We start from the raw sequence: 14,698 nt of genomic DNA on the forward strand, positions 1-14,698 counted from the left end.
GCGCCTTTAAAGGGTCGCTCGCATTCCTGGGCGCGCGGCGGGCCAATCAGCGGCGGCGGGGCAGGAAGCGGGAGGCGTGCGCGAGACGAGCAACGGTCGGAGACGGCGTTCCACAGAGCGGCCGCCGCGGGTCGGGGGCGGGGCCGCGTGCTGAGCCGCATGCCGAGCAGCGTGCGGCGGCCGCGGACCTCCCGGAAGCGCCGCTTGGGGGCGCCCCGCGAGCGGCGTCGGCGGCACTTGTCCTTTTACGGCGAGTCCCGGCGCCCCAGCGGGCGTCCACCGCTCCTCGGCACCAGCGCCGGGCGGAGGAGCGCGGGGCGGCCGGATCGTCATCTAGGCCGGGAGCACGGCGCGGCCGAGGCACGCGACCAGGCGTCGGCCGCTCTGGAAGCAGCTTAGGAGCGAGCCCCAGCGCGAGGATAACGGTGTCGGCACGCGGCAGCCCCCGGGGCACGAGCCGCAGCGGGTCTGCTGCCTCTCTCCCCTCGTGGCAGCAGCGCCCCTCCCCTCCCCCCAGCACGCGGCACGTGGGGACCGCGCTTAAGCCCCGACAGCTCTCCCCGCACAGCCCGAACAGCCACGGAGAGAAAGTCGGGGGGTCGGGACCCTCTGTGCCCGCATCCGGGGAGCTTTGAGTGGAATGAGTTACACCGAGCTGCGGCTGAGGAGCGGGCTGTTTTTAGTGAACAGAATGAGTAACTGCTCCGGCCAGGAATGTCCCGTGTAACGAGATTTCAGGTAAGGGGAGAGCTGTTGAAAATGAGCGAGGCAGATTCTCTACATAATGTCACACTCTATATGACTAAAAGTGATTTGGCTGTGTGAAATGGCTCTGAGGTAAACAAATTCAAAATAACGGCCAATTCCTCTGCCTTCCCCGGCCCTTTTACGTTTGGCATTTGCTCCTCCAGAAAGCCAAGTGTCAGAGAATGAGAAGAATCCATCAGCCGATGGCACGTGTGGCGAGGGGAAATGGGAGCACTCTTGGCAGCCCCAAACCCTGGCTGGACCGGGCTCTGAACTGAGCTGCACTGTGTGAAACACATCAGGCTGCTGGCCAGGCTGAGGCACGAGGCACCAGTGCTCTGCAGATCATCCCAGGAAATGCCTTGGGAAATTCTTGACTTAAGGAACAAGATAGTTACAGGACTGTGTACGTTAGGGGGAAGCCAGAACGAGTGTCATCCCTTCTAACTTAGGAAACAGAGCATGCCATCCGAAGCAAGCCTTTCGTTATATAGTGATTCACTGAAGAAAAATCTCAAGTGCCACAAAATAAGAAGCAGAGAGCAAGAAACAGGGAGAGATGCTGGCAATGAGGAGAGACCTGCTGGGGTATAAAAATCAGCAGGAAAGAGCAAAAGAGAGACACTGACCCCACTTGGACGGGTTTAAGTGTCACTCGGTGTTCAGTTCATTAAGCTCTATACCTGCCAGGGGCTTCCTGTGGTACACTGTTGCACAGAAGTCAAAGGGGCTGTATCAAGACCTTATTGCTCTCTGCAGCTGCTTGGAAGGAGGCTGTAGTAGAATGAGGGTCAGCCTCTTCTTCCAGGTAACAGCAATAGGATGAAAAATAATAGGTTGCTTCAGGGCGGTTCAGGTTGGATATTAGGAAAACCTTATTCCCTGAAGGGGTGGTGAGGCACTGGAACAGGCTGCCCAGAGAAGTGGTGGGGCTGTCCCTGGAGGTTTTCAAGAAGAGGGTAGATGTTGCACGGAAGGACATGGTACGGTGGTGATTAACTAGTAATTGAACTAGATCATCTTAGTAGTCTTTTCCAACCATAATGATTCTATGATTAGCACATCCCTGAGTCCAGAGGGTTCTGATCAAGCTTTTCCTCATGCATTACTAGGTCAAGATGAGGTCACATTTGAAAGCTGTAAGAGAACCTCAGAACTATTTTTACATTAAGCGGAGAAATTGAGGCAAAAATCCAGAACCATCAAAGTGAAAAAGAACATCCCGCATTTATCTCTTATTTCTTTCAAAGGTATGTGGATGATTCTCCCATCTTTTGTCAGAATGTTCTTTATGAGATCCTTGTAACCTCAGTGAATGGTTGTTCTAAGCATGAGATGCTGACTGACACATAAAAAAAGCATTGGAGCCTGTGGAGCAATTGAAGGCATTGATAATGCCTTCTTCTAAGGCAGGAGCACACTTATAAAGGTATTCATTAAGATTTAGTTTAGAAAGCAATACAGAAGGTTACTTACCCGTTCTGAAGACTAGCAACACCTCAAGAAGATCTCAGTCTCTGAAGAGAGATGTTACTCCCTTGGCTGCTAACCCTTAAATGAGAGTATGATGGGGTGGACCCTGGCTCCACCCCTTCCAGTCACTCTGGTGCATTGCTTACACCTGAGCTCCCTGGGTTAGCCACACCTTCTCACCTGGTGCTCATGGTACTCAGTCATTGGCACAGGTCAGACCTAGCAATTCCCATACAGAGCCCAAATAGAAAAACTCATAAAATTCCTCACAATTTTGAAAAATAATCAAATTGAGATCCAATTTTTTTAATTTGGACCTGTCTTCAAATTTCAAAGAATGCCTTTAGAAAATCAATCTTGAAGTATATGATTAAATCAGAAATACATCCCAATGACTAAGGTCAAAATCTGACCCATAATTTTGCCATGTCAAACACTTCCATGTTCAAGTTTTTATCACAGTGTTTAAACCTAGCTCTCTTGACCTCTGTGCTGCTAATACCAGTTTACACTCTTATCATTGATACTGGAATTTCCATTATGGAAGGGAGGACTGACATGTTGAAACACTTCTAGGGGAATTTACCTGCTCTCATTTGAATGTGCTGAAGAACATGAGCTGTACTTAAACCAGGACCAGCTCCATGGATGTCCCGCATCATGAATCTGTTCCCTTTCTCGTCACAAGTCCTGAAATCAAATCCTCTCACCATATCTCTCCAGGGTACAAGGTCCAATTTTTACTTCCATTGAATATTCATTGCAGAATATGTTTACAACTCCAAAACTTGTTAGTATTGCTTTGTTTGAGACTGCAAAAATTGTAACTGGAAATAAGTAAAAGCTCCACAGTAAGTATTAAGGAGAACGTTGGTAATGATTTCACTTCTTTAAATGTGGCCTCACTCCCTAGTAGTCATTGAATCAGTGAGAGTTGACACATTCACATTACCCTAATGAGTTGAAAAATTAATTTCTGTTGCAATACCATTAATTTCACTGGTGAGATATGCTGAATTAATTTGGCTTTTTCAGTTGCTGTACACAGAATATTTTTATTTAGTCTGTAAAAGCCATTCAAGTGAGAAATGCTGGAGTGTTTTATTAACTCTTTATCAACTTGAAGGAACAGATTGATTTTCAGGAAGAGAGGTAGAACCTGAGTATCAATAGAGGTATGGATTCTAAAGTGCAGATGTGGAAAACGCAGAGGTGGATCTTCAGCTTTTCTGGGCCCTCCAGTGGCTCATGTTCTGTGTTTGTTGGGACTGCTTTGCTCCCTTCCTGTAGCATCATTTTTCTCAGCAGAACAGCTGAAGAGAGAACTGAGTGTCCTGCCATGTTATACCGCAGTGTTTCACATCCACATGCATAACAGTAAGATAACAGTAAGGTGCAAGAAAGCAAATAGTATATCTGCTCTGATTTTGGAATTTGTAAAAAATAATCAGTCAGTATGGTTTCAAGTATGGTTTCATTCCAAGGTAAGCCATAAAGAAGTACAGTTGCTATTATAAATGAACCTTGCTCTAGATAAGACCTGTCCGGAATCTCTTTATAATGCTACCACGTAGCACACGGGAAAATATACACTTATTTATTTCAAGTTTTTGAAATAGAAAATGGAATCTTAATAACCTGTCCTGAAACTGTAACTTAAGGGTAATAGGGCAGAAAGTTCAGTGGAATGGTGCCATTGAAATGCATGGTATTAAAATAATTCACATCAATTTATCTGCTCCGTTTCAGTCACAGAAGAAAAGCTTTAAAAATATGCCATACAATTTCTAATAAATGTGTAAAGTATATGAAGATACATTTAAATATAGAAATAACAAAGTTAATGGAATAACATTAAAGAGGTGATGAGTTTGGTTGTTACTATCATCATCATTTCACAATTTAGCAAAGGTCTAAAAAGTATTTGTGCTGTGTTAAGTTCCTTTGGCTCTCTTTCAGGGGGATTCATTGCACTTCTCCTCTGAAAGACAGACTTGGGTTTGCTGGTTATGTCCTTCATCTGTTAAAGATTCTTCAGAAGACCTTATTTGCTTTAGGGTGACACAGACCCCTCTGCCAGAGGCACTCTGTGTTTCCTGCAGAAACAGCTCACGGTTTGGATTCAGTGCCTGAAGTTGGTTGAGGAAGATCTCACCAATTATGACCTTCTGTAGCATATTCTCTGTTGCTGTTCCTGGTGCTGCCAATTAAGATGGTGATGGCTAGATGCCAGAGGCTATAGGTACTTGTTGGAAGAGCGTGTATTTGAATGCAGGTCATAACTGTTCCTGAATGACGTTGACTCCAGCTCATTGTTCTGTGGCAAATTCATCTCATGTCTCTGAAAGAGGCACTCTGTGAAAACTAGAGTGAATAAATTGCTTATTTTCCAAAATACCTTGACAAGGAAACCATGCTTACTGGTCCTCTTAGAGTGCAGGCATATTCCCTATGCACACCACATCTGCCTGCATATAAAAATCAGGTAGGATATTTTTATCTTTGAAGTACTTGCGTTGAACGCTATAATGGTAGGATTTTTGTACAGCAGTGGCATACAGTATTGTACTGTTGCATTACCAGAGAAAAAGCCAGTCAATCATCTTTAAGCCTGTTTCCCTAAATGAAATTTGCATTGCTTTTTAAGAATTATAATTTAAAGTACAAACCACTCCCCTACCCTATTCCTGAAACCAAAAACAGTTACTGTACTTCAACTCTGTTTCCTTTGTCTCTGCAGAAATAAAGAGGACAAAAAGCAGCATTCCCAGTGAAAAGACGTCTTCATACACTGCCTCTGTCAGCAATGAATCAAAGGTAATCTTAGATACAGGCACCTATTCTCTGTCTTGGCAAAGTATTTCTAGCCAGTGAATCATTACAGCATGTATTGAAATTCAAACACACAGTAGAACTTCCTCAGTTTTCGCTAAAATTCAGAGCATACTTGTAGATGTGTGCTTTCAGATGTTCTGCTCAGTGGAGGTGAGCATAAGTACATGTGTTTATACATTTACATATGGGACATTTGATCCCATAAAGTGACTGGAAGCTGCTCATTTGCATAGCAGCAGTCTGTGACCCATTGAGTTTTTATGTGTCATATACAAGCAGCTGCAGAGCATATATTCCTTTCCAGACAGTCACAGTAACTGAAGTTTCCTCTTTCCTTTGTTTACCTATCAATCAGAGCATCTCTCATCTCCAGCATTAACCTCATGTTACACAATCAGTCTGAACTCTACTATACACAAGACAGAACATATACAATTTATGACATTACTGCATTGGAAAAAAAATGCTCTCTGTGCTTTTCTTCTTTTAATTAGGCAAAAAAAAAATCAATTAATGGAGTAATGGCTTCTAATAATGCCATTACTTAACATCGCATAATTTCTTCTAAGCATCAGAGAAAAGGGCATTGAAGGATCTGCTCAACACATAGCTGGGTCATGCTGATGGTCATGCGATAAAGTGAACAATGTATATTAAAACAAATACAAAAGACTGTGCTGTCATTACACAGCTTGAAAAAAAAAGACATTTAAAGTAACTAACAAAAATAATGAATAAACAGTAATTTGTTCCTGGGAAGGAACAGTAGTTTTCTACTAGGAAGTGATGTGCCTGGGAGTTTCTTAAAAGCCAATTACTTAAAATGCAGTGCCTGGAAGGGACTGAAAGAGAGAAGTAAAAACTTGTGCAGTAATTTCGTAAGTCCCCTCCACAGTGTCACAATAGGTGAAGTTGTCTACTTTTTCACCTTTCATGAGAACTGATTGATAGAGCATCCTTTGTCACAATTTACCTGTGCTGTGGTTTGGTCTAGATGAACAACTTAAGGCAAATGCTGAACTGTACAGCTCAGTTGTATATAAGAAGTGCTGGCTTTTAATCATTCCCTTATTCCTCGTAAGTGTCTGCAGGGGTCTGACAGAGCAGCTGTTACACAACACACACGTGTGGTTAACAGCAGACACTTTAGAAGAACACAGACTGCAAGAAGTTCTGTCTCATGTTGAGGAAGGAGACTGAATAACAAAACTGCTCACTGTAGTTACTTGCAGGCTTTTATTACAAACAATGCCTTGGGGGCTGGGAAGTAAGAACTCTTGCCAACAGATTATTTTGAGCATATAAAATGATCTATGAAGTTTACAACTAAGAAGCCTTGACACACCCCAGTTTAAACTCCCATGCACACTACTACTTAATGGAACTGCAGCTGTGTGGTTTACATACATGATACGGGAAATGCATAGATGTTATGGGCACATTTCATCCGGTTTCTGATTATGCCTGGCCTTTTCTTTATCCCAGAGGTCATAACAGCAGCGTTGAATCCTGCAAAGACTAACTCATATGTCATTAGCCCTGTTGACTGACTCACATGAATAAGACAAATAAAATTCTTCAGGGTCAGGTTCTCATACTGCTCTATTTATGTGAGTCTGCTGTGACTCACATCTTTTAAATCCAGATCACATATAGCAAAATACATATAGCAATTTAAAACTGTCTGTCAAATTGTTTTACGTAACTACTTTTGGGAATGGGAGGAAGTTTTTAGGAAGTTGCATTTATGGTGTTTGATACTGCATTATTCCCTGATCACACCGCATGTGGAATAGATCAAACCATTCTGGAGAGAGTCATCCAGGAGATAAATAACTGTTACATGTAATACATACCTTCCTCTCTCCACTGCAGAAATAAAAGTCATCTTTCCCACTGTTCAGCCATGTCCATATTCACTTAAACAAAACTACTTAGAATATCTGAAAAAGGACTGTCTGGCAACACCCAGTAACAAGAGAGAAACCAAACTGTTTAACCTGTGGTGAGGAAAAATTTGAATGGCCCTTTTGAAGGCTAAAGACTCAGCCTGAAAAGGTGAACTAAAGAGCAGGAGTTCTAAACAGTTCTGCCTAGGTGTGTTTTCAATCAATATTAAAAAGTCCTCCAGGTAGCATCTGTGGGATGCGCTGGGGGCTTAAATTTGTAGCCTAACATTCTTTCATAGCTCCCTTTGTTAAGGAGCACCTCAGGTGAATGAACACAGCAGAGGCAGTAGTTATTAGGAATGTAGACATCCAGATTATTTTATCCTTGATTTTAATAAAGTTGAGTTTGTAAGGGTAGAATTCTTTTGCTGTATTTCCTAAGGAAATGAGGCTTATGTGATCATACTGAATGTCTGTAGGTCTGTATCTGCATAGAAGACCACTTTCCTCACCTAATAACTTTAAATCTATTTTAAAAGAGACAAAAAAAATCCAAGTAGAAATGTTAAGGAAGTTCTTGTAAGTCATATGAAAATTGGCAGCTGCATGAAGAGAGACAACTCAAATTTCCAGATAAATGTGTCACATAGGTTATTCTGTAAAGCAGTCAGCTGCTCCAGCCATGGTTTTTACTTACAAGTAGTCTCAGTCAGCCCCAGTGCTTGCTTCCTTCTACCTAGACAATAAGTGAAGCGAGGAATGGGGGATGTAGAGTAGATAGATGAGGTTGCCATTATGAAAAGGAGCTGGGATTGCTACGGGCATCTCAGAGCAGAGAACTGAGATGGAGAGATATGCAACAAAACAAATAAGTATGAAGGAACACAAACTAATACCTGGTTGTGTAAAAGTACTGTAGGAGGTATTTGAGAAGGAAACCAGTAACATAAGAGGAAGGAGTAGAAAATGGCATAGTTCTCAGAGGAATGTCAGTCTAATCTAGTCTTCTGCAATTAACCAGGCTCAAATCTAGCAGACTGTCCCAAGTGGTAGTTGCTCAACCTGTTGTAAATCTTCCCATTCAGTTTGCTTACAGCTCTCTAATTGTAAAGGTGCCTCCATAATGCAATTTTATTTTTTTTGCAAATTGGACTCATTTCTCCTCATCTATCCTCCAGCAGACATTGAGGCTGGTTGCTGTTACCTTACAAGCAATCTTTTACACATGAAAGCCTGCTATCATGTCTCTCTTCAGTCTGCTAGACTAAACAAACCCAATTTCTTCATTGGTCATATTTTCTGAACCTTATTCTCCTCTTTGGACCTTATCCAGCTATTCTCTAGTGTTTTAAAAGCACAGTAATCAAAACTATATGCAATATTCCAGTTGAAGCCTTATAAGACTTAGTGAAGACAAATAATGACCCTCTTTAATATAGAATAGTCCTGATGGCATACAGTGACATGAGTGGTCAATTTTTTCTTTCATTTAACCTTAGTTTTGCAACAACATCATATCATTGAGTTGTATTCCATCTGCGGTTTAATATAAGCTTCAAGTCCTGTCAGTGTTTTTTGTTGCCTTGCCAATTATTTTCACTTTGTATTTGATTTCTTGCTCCTCAGTACAGGAGCGGGCCTTCATTATGATGAGTTTCACCTTAGTTTCTTTGCTTACCAAACTACTGGTAGGGCAGAGCTCTTTGAATCTGAGCTTGATTTTAGCCAGTTTTGCCAACCTATGACAAATGAGAATCTAATGGACCTACCCAGAGTAAGCCAAGAGAGCTTATCTTTTTGGAAATTATCAGCATTACTTTAGTTACAACAAAAGTATCTAAGAATGTTCTCTAAATACTTATAAGAGTTGTAATATTCAATTGTGGGAATGAAAATTAGAGTTATTAGTACTAGTAACAGTTTCAAAGTGAGCAGTGCAAGCTTTGCATCCCCACAAACCAGCCTCAGCTAAATGAGCCGAATCTGGTAAGTCTAATTTTCTGCAGGGGTGAAGGTATCCGAACTTGAAGGCTGTTCAGAAAATACTGACTGAAGGAACCTTTCTGAAGGCACCAAGCCAAGGCAGATACTGAAATGTATTTTGAGTATCTTCAAATGCACATTTTCCTTTGTCTTGGCAAAGTGACTGAAGTAAAATATACATCCTACAGCTATGCCTGTTAACTGCAGTCTTTGTACCACAGCTGGTGCATGTCTTGCTCACCCTGTGTGTGTGTGGAGCTAGCAGAAGACCATCTGCATTGTCCCTTTGGGCAAATACTAAATCTTGCTTTTCAGTTCTGTCCCCAGTGGCTGGATGAAGCATTGTGCTGCTCCACAGTGGCGGTTTAACATTTTTTTGCAAGCAATAAATGCTACAATATGGAGATACTAACTGGAATTTTCTCTTAGGGGCTTTTACTTGCCTGAAACCTCCCTTCACAGAATGGTGCAGAGTGTACTTCAGGGCTGTTTCATCAGTATAGAGATACTCCTATAGATGGCCTAATGTTGCTTGCATGTATGTGCATCTTGTATTCTTACATTCTTAGACATGTACAGATTTTTTTTTAAATCACTCTTGATCTGAAGTGTCTTGGACATTATTTCTAAATTTTTGCCTCTCTCTCACATCACTGAACTTATCAAGAAAAAGCTGTAGGCACTGTGTGAATTCCATCATACATATTTACCCCTTATGGCCCTTTCTATGAACATACTCCATGAGCTAAGAATGCCAGCAAACCAAATATGAGCTTTGTGGTTCTGAACAACTTCTTGCTATGCTAAAGAATGTTATTTAACATACAGATCCAACAAAACCAGAGCTGCTAGAACATATTTCAGAATGCAAATGACAGCCAGACACCAGAACTAAAGTACAGCTTTCTGTTCAATTACAGAAAAAATATGTACATATCAGGTTTAATAAAGTATATAACCCCAAGGAGATATAAAGAGAGTATTCCTGCTTTTAGTTAAAAATAGATAAAAAGATTAAAATCAGGAAGATATTTAGTTTCTGGGATTAATAAATCAGCATGTAGCTTTTCAGGTCACCCCATACTAGAAGCAGCCTGTCTACTGCTGACTATGTTGCTTTGCATTTGACAAGATGTTTACTTCTGAGCCAGCAGTACTCTGTACAGAATGACCAATCTGTGAATGAGTACGAAGTCATGTTTAATCAGAGCTTTTGAAAGACAAACTAAGAAGGCAGTGCAACGTGTGATTAGCATGAAAAAGTAGGCCTTTGTGCTTTCGTTTTTTCCTTTGTTGGAAGATATTATTTGAGGTCAGGTAGCCCATGCAGACCAGAGGGAAAAAACAGAATCCAAACCCCACTGCCTGTAATGTGTGAAGGAAAGGCCTCTTTATGGAGAAATTCTCTGACCTGACCAAAATTTTGGAGGCAATTGGCTAAATATCTGTACTTAAACTGGAGGCAGGGAATTCTGTATGCCTTTTTGCACCTTAACTTGCATGGCCATAAAGTTGTGAAAGGGCATTAGGCTTAAAGAGTTGGAATAGTTACAGTGTGCTATTAGTTGGATGTTGCTTTTCCAAGTCTGACCCTGATTTTGAGTCCTAACCCTGAAGAGCTCACTGCTGTTGGCTGCATCACTATCTGAGTATTTTGTATGCGTGCTGCATTGTCAATCAATGTGCTTGACAATATTTCTCTTCTTTAATGGCTCCCTTATTCATGGGAAAAACTTATTCTGACAGAAAAGACACTGTGTCCTGAACACTTCATATGTAAAACAAGATACTGACTGTATTAATAGGTTAATGGGGAGTACATAACTAAATATATACAGTTGAAGTATATAAAGTATGTGCATAGAGGTTTTTAATTAGCATGCCACTTGTAACTGTGAAAAGGAAATTTTGACAGTGTTTACAGTGCATGCATTGATACCCTTATAGGGGGAATGCTACCTTATTTACAGTAATGGCTTATTACTTTCTCTCTGTAAATAATACTTTACAAACACTAGCTTGCAGCTTTTTTTCTTGCAAGGTTGTTAGCAGCACCAAGAGTATTTTCAATCATTTCTTTTTCATAGTTAAAACATTCATAACTGCAAAACTCTTCAATTACCATTGTTATTTCTACAGTAGGAAGCTTACTGTGTTTTGGAATGTCAGCTTTGTACTTAATTCTCTGCCTCCTCAGTTTGTGTAATTCTGCAGAGGCACTTAAAACAGGTTTATCTATAGGCAAAGAAACCATAAAGGTTGTTATAATTATTCATCTTCATGTAGGTAGTAAGAAAATCTGAGCTTGAGTAGGCTAAAGACAACTCACAGGATCACTTGGTGGCAGGACAAAGTACAGACAGCCTGCGCTTCTGGCTGTTACCATTCACTTGCATGGCCTGGTGTGATGAGGCAAGTCACATCAATACCTTGAACTTCCCACTTCTTCAATGAGGACCTTAGTACAAACTTTAGATGCATCACAAAGTACATATAGCATGTCAAATATAAGAAGCTAATATGAATTAAGAGGTTGATAAAATTGTATCTCTGTCAAATAATAGATCACTTTCACAGATTCCACCAGATGGTCAAAAGCCAAGAAAAATGTGATTAGTTACACTAGATCTTTATGAAATACCCTATCTTCATGAAATAGTAAAAGATAACTGCATTTGGCACTGGGAAGGATGAGGAAGTACAGCTGAACTGCATTACCTAAATTGAAAACTTCTGCAGGTGACCCTATGAGACAGGGCCAAGAACTGATGGCCCAGTGTGGTTCCTGCAAGATGAGAGAACTGAAGAGAACTCTGAGGACTAGTTAGGGGAAAGTGGCTTTAAATTTTTTTTTTAATTTATGCAAACTTTTTGTACTCGGACATTTTTACCTCTTGCAAAAAGCCTTAAGGAAAATATTTTGGATTAAGGATTTGATAATAACCAAGTGCCTGTTGCTTTTCTTGCACACCATACAACATTAGTTGTAATGCAATGGAAAGTGCAGCAATGACAGAATAGCAAAGCCCTAGACTGCAGCAAATAAGAATTTACTCAAATGCAACAACCGAAACAGAAGAAATATCAACTTACATACAGAAAGCATACACAGAAATCTCCCTGCCTTCACTGCCAATCCTTAAATGAGATCTGGGAAGGGGAGGATCCTGGCTCCACCCTTTCCAGTCACTCAGGTGCACTGCATGCACCTGAGCTCCTCTGGATTGGCCTTGCCTTCCTACCAGGTGATCAATCACTATTTCAGACCATGACTTATCATTTTTACTACACCAGTCATTTTTAAAACAGAAATTAGTCATAATCCTAGGTCTGAAATTTCACTGTGTCATTTGCAGGCTTCTGGACCTTCCTTCTCTGTTCAGCATCTTGCTGTGGCCCCTTTAAATCATATAACCTAGATGTAACTGCCAGGTCTTTGTGGAGGTATACATAGGTGTATAGAAAGTTACTGTTGAGGGCAGGAATAGCAAACTGGTAGTAACAGCCTGGACTCTGACCAAGAATGACCATCAGAGTTGCACTATCTGGGATTTTCCCCTCACATGTTTGTGTGGGAGGTTATGCTAAGAAAATAGTGGAATCATTATAGAATGATAGAGTGGCTGGAGCTGGAATGGACCTCAAAGATTATCCAGTTCCAGTGCCCCTGCCATGGGCAGGGTTGGTACCAACTAGATTAGGCTGCCTTAGGCTCCATCCAACCTGGACTTGGACATCTCCAGGGATGGGATATCCACAGCTTCTCTGGACATTCTGTTCCAGTGCACAGGAGTAAGTGTACTGCAAGTAATCACTTTAAGTACTGGAAGGCCACAATGAGGTCTCTCCAGAACCTTTTCTTCTCCAAGCTGAAGAAGTCTAGTTCCCTTAACCTTACTTCATAGGAGAGGTTCTCCAGCCCCCCAAGCATTTTCATGGCTTCCTCTGGACCTGCTCCAGCAGCTCCACACCTTTCTTGTGCTGGGGACCCCCGGACTAGATGCACTGGAGCATTAATCTAAGACGACCAGAAAGCTGACATGTATAGGTAGAGCGAACCTTTCTGGCCTGTTGAAACAGTGACAGTTACCTCTTTTCATGTAGTTTATGCTCTGCTTTGCATTACATTCTCTTTCCAAGTTTTCAGTAAGTTAAGACTTTGTTCTTTAGTGTTTACTTTTGGCTGGAGATGGAACTCATTACTGAAACTTCAGCAAAGACTATGGCTGAATGTATGATATAATACAAAAATATAATCATTGGTGAGACCAAATGATCTGAAAAGACTAATGCAGAACAGTGAATGGTGTTCAGTGGAGTCTCCATTGAGACACTGTAAACCCATAAAATGCTATTATATTCCTATGAACATATTCTTATCTCATGATGGGTGTATCTGTAGTCATGTGGTATGTACACTTATTATGTAAAGAAATGCACATGAAAATATAACTTGCTCTGAAAGATCTGTTTTGTAGCTACTCTCAGAGCTATGTTGTTGATTTCCTCTGTTCCATTTACACCTACAGTCATAGGCTCTATTTAATTTTCACAGCTATGAGTAAATGCACATGTTTTCTCAGAATTTGCAACCAAACAGAATGCATTCCCAAGAGCCCAAGAGATCCCAAGGGTTTTCAAGTCTAAAACAGTCAGATAAGTCTCCAGTCATAAGAATGCTTAACCAAAATACTGCAAAGGTCATTTTACTAGGGAAAGAAGCAAAGTAAACACCTTTTGTGTACTGGAGATTCTTCACAGTCAGAGTTGGCATATGAAATGGTTTTAGGAAAGGAAATAAACACGCACAGTATAAAGTATTTAGAATGACAAGGCATTTTGTCTATCATTTCAAAGACTGAATCATCCCATAGGGCAAAAAAAAAAAAAAAGAAAGAAAACAACAAAAAACATCCAGAATAAAAAATAACCCTGCAGTTTTGCTTTAAAATTCTGGGGGAAAAGGGCTACTCTGAAGCTTCTTCTCTGTGCATGAGAAAAAATAAATGCCTTGCTGTGTAGGTAGTCTGGAGATGATACAAGTACTGTATGTGCTTTAGGGTATGCTTATAGGTGCATGATAGAAATACACGTTAAAAACTGTCTATGGACACTATTAGTGGAATGAATACTGTCAAATAGAGTGTTAAACGCAGTCTGCTTACTGAAACTTTCAGAATCCGTGCTGCTGAGAATGTGACCTAAAAAAGTTGCCTTTAGACTTTTATATAACCTTATCTTGACCTGGCTGTGTTTCAGCTCAAGTTTTCAACAGTCAGTAACTTACACTCTTTCATGTGAACAGCAGGGAAGACTTTAGGCTGAGGGACAGCAAGTAGAGAAATTAATTATCTAAAGAAGGATGAAATAAATGAGGAAAAACAACAGAATCACTGTGAAACTTAGTGACAATGACAGTAAGATTATTCTTATTGTTTGGTTTTACCCTAGGCCCCATAAAACTTTAATCCAGTCATGTGGGGAAAGAAAGTAGATTAACGTAGAAGTTGTTCATACAAAAGAACATACGCTAGAACATACTTTCCTAGAAAAGTGTTTGGGATCAGCACTCAGGAAGTGCCAAATGGGAACAAATATTTGTTTTTAAAAAGAATGGAGAAAGAAATACCAAAGAATCCCTTTGAGATGGGAGGAGTATCACTGACAGTATGAATATGTCATATCATATGAGTAGTACAGTAGTTGTGTGTTGCAGTGACCAGAAGAATAGTTGCTGTATTGCTAAAGAACAATAAGTTATTTTTCTTCCA

The 14,698-nt window shown here is 40.8% G+C and overlaps 1 long non-coding RNA gene across 6 annotated transcripts in view; it reads left to right on the forward strand.

Annotated features, from left to right (window-relative positions):
• Positions 1–14,698, forward strand: part of LOC107053494 — a 236,712-nt gene that overhangs the window by 13,110 nt on the left and 208,904 nt on the right. For 2 of the 6 annotated variants that reach the window (XR_005860233.2, XR_005860234.2), the window contains 2 exons: positions 1,860–1,997; positions 4,961–5,037. This is a non-coding gene — a long non-coding RNA (uncharacterized LOC107053494). Of the gene's footprint in view, positions 1–127; positions 739–1,859; positions 1,998–4,960; positions 5,038–14,698 lie in introns of those variants that run through there. The other 4 variants (XR_003075261.3, XR_005860235.2, XR_005860232.2 and 1 more) reach the window with 3 other exon arrangements.

This window comes from Gallus gallus, chromosome 5, assembly GCF_016699485.2.
Source record: "Gallus gallus isolate bGalGal1 chromosome 5, bGalGal1.mat.broiler.GRCg7b, whole genome shotgun sequence".
NCBI lineage: Eukaryota > Metazoa > Chordata > Aves > Galliformes > Phasianidae > Gallus > Gallus gallus.